At 35.3% G+C, this 6,000-nt stretch overlaps 1 protein-coding gene across 1 annotated transcript in view; it reads left to right on the top strand.

The window, feature by feature from the left end:
* SEMA3E (semaphorin 3E) overlaps window positions 1-6,000 on the top strand; it is a 297,545-nt gene that overhangs the window by 275,639 nt on the left and 15,906 nt on the right.

Raw genomic sequence — 6,000 nt, 5'->3', positions numbered from 1 at the left:
TTTTTTTTTGAGATGGCGTCTCGCTCTGTCGCCCAGGCTGGAGTGCAGTGGCCGGATCTCAGCTCACTGCAAGCTCCGCCTCCGGGGTTTACGCCATTCCCCTGCCTCAGCCTCCCGAGTAGCTGGGACTACAGGCGCCCGCCACCTCGCCCGGCTAAATTTTTTTTTGTATTTTTTTAGTAGAGACGGGGTTTCACTGTGTTAGCCAGGATGGTCTCAATCTCCTGACCTCGTGATCCACCCGTCTCGGCCTCCCAAAGTGCTGGGATTACAGGCTTGAGCCACCGTGCCCGGCCGGAAATAGGAATTTTTAAAAGAGGTACTTATAACTCATGATTTTATGGTCATGTTGTCAAAGTGATAGTCTTAAATCATGACACCCAAGGCAATGTTGTAGAGAAATAGCAAAAGTTAATTATCATTAACTCATATGTCTTAGACATATGAATAATAATAGAATTAAAATAACAACACAGCTGCAACATTAAGCTCGTTGTGTAAGAAAGCTTTTCAATCATATATGAGACATTGACATAAGTGTTCTTGATCGCAGGGAACAAAGGAAAGACCCCCACTCGTTCATCCTTTTTAGCAGTTGTAGTGGTGGAGATTGTATTTCTGTAATCATCTTCTACATGATGGGAGAGGAATTACTTGGATGCTTGTAGAGATGGAAGGATAGGGAGCTTTAAAGCATATGTGTAGAATAGGAGGCAGTTACTGGATAAAAGAATGTGAGTCAAGGGCTGTCTATAGAAAGAGTCCAGGTCATAAAAGGTCCAGGGCATAAAGCAGACAGGTAAGGCAGATCACACTGGTGATGTGGGCTTTGAACTCAGTTTTACAAAAGTGGAATTACAAAGATAGCAAGTAGAAAAAAAATGAATATTTTAGAGGGAGAAAGAATATTGAACATAGAAAAAATGATCCTCGGTAAAGAAAAGGTTGCAAGTTGAATAATGAAAATGAGTTCTAGAGACCTGCCTTAGGTCACAGAGAAGAGGTAATAGGTACATTTTGGATAGAGAGTAAATCAATGGAAGGCTTCACCTCGTTTTGGCACTGGAGATTAAACATTTCTCATTGGAACACAAAATTACTGATTCCAAATGCGGAGCACTTTGAACTTTTTATTCCTTTTTTCCTAGCCTATGGTGAAATTTAAAACCTAACATGTTTCTAGTTCAAAATCATACAGTACATTCTGGGAGATAATTAAATTTGTAAATCCCTGGTTCTTTGGGTAGGTTTTAGAAAGAAAGTCACCTCAACTTAACAAAGGCTATTAGAAATAATATAGAAATGCAATCAGGGAAGGAAAATTTTCTTCATGATGTCATAAGAATAAACACATGTCCAAAAATGTTGTAGCATATTGCACTGAGTTAAATTGTTGATTTAGTATTAAAGTATTTTCCACTTCACAAATCTGAGGTGAAATGGCTTTTTAAATTCCTCATAATCCCCTTGGCAGAAAAGGACCTGGTAATATTCCATAGTTCCTCCAAGCCGAATGGCTTCAGAAGACAGTGAAGTAATTCTTTTATCAGTGGTTTTCCTCACTCAATATGTTCTGTTTCTAATTTGGAAATCACCATAATCTGCCTCATTTGGAAATCTTTGCCAAATCATTTGACATGCTGCATCCATCAATGTTCAATTATAAGGTTCTTTCTCATATTGTTGATGTAATCTACTTCTCCATATAATTTTTAGTACCTATTTTCAACTACATTCGAATTTCCCCAACTAATATATTTGCTGATATTTGGACTTCGAATTTACTCTTTGCATCGAAAGTTATGTTATAATCAACTATTATTAATACTTGACTTTTATGGACCTAGCTGTATATGGATTGATTTATTCACAATATAGAACAGGACAAAACACAAAATTCTGACTTTATTAAAGGCTGAACATACGTGATGTATACACAAAGCAGAATAACTTTGCATGTGAGTTCTTTATTTAATAACAATTTTTGCGCTATTGTCATTTATACGTCTCTTTTTTTGTGAAACATAATTGCTTATCAAATCTTTATTTTGATAGGAAATCACTTTCTCATCAAATCTAGACCATTTTAAGGGATATTTATTTTCACCTAGTTAATTCTTACCTCCTGGGTAAATGCTTTATAGAGTACCCCGACGATGCTCATCAAGGTTCCTCTCTGATGCTACAAACCAAGAGAAGTCATTGATTTATCAGACCACAGAGTATATACATCTTCCTTTTATTTAACTGAAATTTTTGATTCTGTAATGTCTGTCTATTCAGATTCAAACTCAGCCCTCTGGAGTTATCCAGAAGCAACATATTCATGTGGATAAAGTTTTTGCCCAAATTAATCTTTAGAAACTGAATTAATCTTTAGAAACATACCTGAATTGTTAGAAAGCACTTATAAACTCAATTATCTGGTTTCCAAACTCTGGATTATAGTGATTCTCTCAAATATGCATTTTATAAACTCCTGCTTTCTTAAACAAAGCAAATGGAACATAATCTCTATATATTTTATTAATTCTATAAGCATTTATTGAAAGCCAACTTTTCTAGATACTTCATAGGGAGCATTTTCCCTTGGCTTGAAGACCTTATTAATTATAATTAAGTAATAATAAGCTACTATGAATTATAAATGTAAATTAAATATATCAGATACTATATATATCATCAATTATTATGATATCCTGAGAGAAAAGACACTTAATAAACAGAATTGATAACTGAGACTATTATTTATATGTACCTATTGCACACAGGTGATGAGTAGGTACCAGGTTATTCCTAGATCTCACAACTGCATGTTAGACATGATTTTCTTCATCTTACACATGCAGAAACTAAAACTCGGAGAGTTATAGCTCACACACAAAGTCAGGAACAGACCTGACGTTTGAACTCAGGTATTCCTAACTCAAAAGCTGAGCTGCTTCACATTCATTGCCGCAGTGCCAAGGACTGTTCTATGTGCATTTTATGGAATATACCATTTTATTATAAAGAATTGGTTTATAGATGAGGTAACTGAGGCACAGGATATTTAATAACTCCCCTGGTTACTTGCAGCTAGTAAAGTAGGTTCAAATCCAGGTGTCTGTAATTTCTACTAAAACACAAAATCTTCTGAAATCAAAATTCCAAATACAGCTTCAGATGCTTTGGATCATAAAACAAATGGAAAACTGCTTATAGCAGAAGTTCTGGGATTCAATTTCTAAAAAATGCTCCTGATGTCAGATTGATCCTCATATAGATTTTTCTTTGTCAGAGTTGAGTGGAGAATGTTGCTGCAGCCTTGATGACAAAGGCACTACTCCCCATTCTCAGATGTCAGAGAACCTGCCCTTAATTTGAACCATCCCCAATCTAAGCACTGATGCCAGGAACCATCGTTACACAACATACACAATATAGACATCAATGTATTTCCATTCTCGAATTGCCTTTTCAAGCTTCTACTATATGCCTATTGGTGGTACAAGATGACTTCTATATCAAAGAAAATGTGAGCCACCATTTGAGCCTATGTATATATAAAATACAGAGTCCCTCATCTCATTTTGTTGGGTGTTTTTTTGCAAAAAGAAATGTTTTATTCATTTGTTTGAATTTATTTATTAAGCACTTACTATGTCCTGCTTTATAGAACTTACATTCTGAAGAACATGGAAAGAAAATAATAACAATAATGACAAAGAATGATATTAAATATATCAGATAATGATAAAGAAAAAAATGGAAGGGAGATTAAATTATAGGGAAAGGTTGGAATTTTAAAAGGGTGGCCATAGAAGGTCTCACTCAGAAGGTCACCATAAAAGTGACATTTGGAAAAAAAAATCTGAAAAAAGTGAGGGCATAGGTCATGTAACAGTATGAGATAAAAACTTTCTGGACAATGGGAACAGCAGATGCTAAGACCTTTGAGATAGGAGCATATGTGATATACTCAAAGAACAGCTGACTGAAGAGCAGTGTGGCTGGAGGTTAGTGAGCAGTAGGGAGACTAATAGACTATGCATCAGAGAGGTCAGGTCAAGGAAAAGCTCATGCAGGGACCTATAGCCATTTCATAGGGTTTTGGTGTTCTGAATTAAAAAGGAAACCATTGTGTATTTTCAGCAGGGCTGTGACACCATTAACATTTGTGTTTTAAAAGATCGCTTTGGTTACTGTATTAAGATTATAGTAGGTTGGGGTGGGGATAAAGGTTGGAGTAGGTAGTCACTGAGGTTATAGGAACACACAGTATTAACTATAAATCTTCATGCTTAAAGACAACTCTTAATGTGTTCATGCCTTCAAGACCAGATGATTTGCAAGTAATTGCCTCATACACATTATAGCAACGTGCTTTGCTATATTTTTCACTATTAAGAAATGTGAAGGCTGTTTAACATCTCAGATGGAATACTATTTTGGACCTTCTGTTCTCATCTGTTTAACTGTCTGCAGTTGGTGTTTTGAACTCAATAAATATCTACTCAGAGCCTACTTTAATAGGCAATGAATAAATCACGGTCTTAGCTTTTGTGAAGTTTACAGTCTTGTAATAAAGACAAGAGTGCAAGCAGATAATTATACGTGTTCCTTAAAGATTCTGTTGAAACCAAGGAAAAAGAAAAATGTCTCAACCAAGCGATCGGGTAGGGAGATGGCATAATAACCAATTGGGAAAAGATTCATGGCAGAGATGACGTTTGAGCCACATCTTAAAGGACGAGTAGAGGGTAATTAGTAGAGAGAACAATGTTAGCTTATGTTATGAAGATGAAAAACAATATGGTACATGTAAATTATGACTGGAAATGAGGATGCAAAAATGAGCAGACAGATCAAGGAATCCATTTCAGTTTGTCTCTAATCCAACGAGAATAACTTAGCTTGACTGTGTACACAAATTATTCTAGGAACACACAGACTTAGGAGATAAATAGAATGTCAAGAACATTTAGGATGATATTTCAATAGTCATTGAAAAACATTTGTACCACATAAACTAAACAGTTTTAGTAGAAAGGGAGAAGATAGGTTTCAATTTTTATGAGATAATATTAAGTGAATTTCATATTTGAGATAAAAGAGAAGCAATCACAAAATATTCACATGTTTATTGTCTGAGCATCTGTGTGGCTAATGGCACAGTAACATGATTCCAATAATACAGGGGAAGAAACACATTTGGGAGAAAGTTGTTGAGTTAATTTTTGGCTGTGTTGAAGTGGCAGCTCTTATAAATCATTCAGGTGGAGCTGTCCTGCTATGTACCCATGTTCAGGAATACAAAACCCAATGGAAAGATTTGGCATGGCAAGAGATGTTGGAGAGATATCAGCAAAAATGTAGTATCAAATTCAGAGGAATTAATAAAAGCAAGAACAATATAGCAACAATCAGTACTTAAATATGACTTACTGTGTACCAAGCATGATTAATATTTTTAATCCTTGCAACAGTCCCATGAAGGAGATATTTTTATTGTTTCTACTTTACAGATTTAAAAAATTGAAGCACAGAGAGACTGAGTTTCTTGCATAAGATTACACAGCTTGTGAGGTCAGTTTGCATTTGAGCCCAGACAGTCTGGTTTTAATTTGAGGCCCTTAGACACAATGCAGTGATGCCTCCTTTAGTATAGCTTACCTTAGACAGTGATGAAATAAAAAGCAAAGTGAACTAACTGTGAAAGCAAGGGGAAAACACATATTTAAGGAAAAGTTAGAAGACAAACTCAAAAAGAGAAAGTAAAATAGAAAATAAGTTGTAATTAGAGTTAGCATTCATTTAGTTCTTACTATGTGCCATGCTATTCTAAGTGCTTTGTATATAGTAACTTACTTAAAACTAACAAAATTTCTCTGAGGTAACTAGTAGTTTTCAAATTACTTTTACAAATTTGGGGGTTACAGGTGCATATTTATTACACGCATATATTGCATAGTGGTGGAGTCTCACCTTTTAGTGTACCCATCATCCAAATAGTGAGCA

Source organism: Rhinopithecus bieti, unplaced genomic scaffold (genome assembly GCF_001698545.2).
Source record: "Rhinopithecus bieti isolate Rb0 unplaced genomic scaffold, ASM169854v2 scaffold_34544, whole genome shotgun sequence".
Classification (NCBI taxonomy): Eukaryota; Metazoa; Chordata; class Mammalia; order Primates; family Cercopithecidae; genus Rhinopithecus; species Rhinopithecus bieti.
Note: the sequence above shows the minus strand (reverse complement) of the source record. Positions and strands in the feature narration are given on the sequence as shown.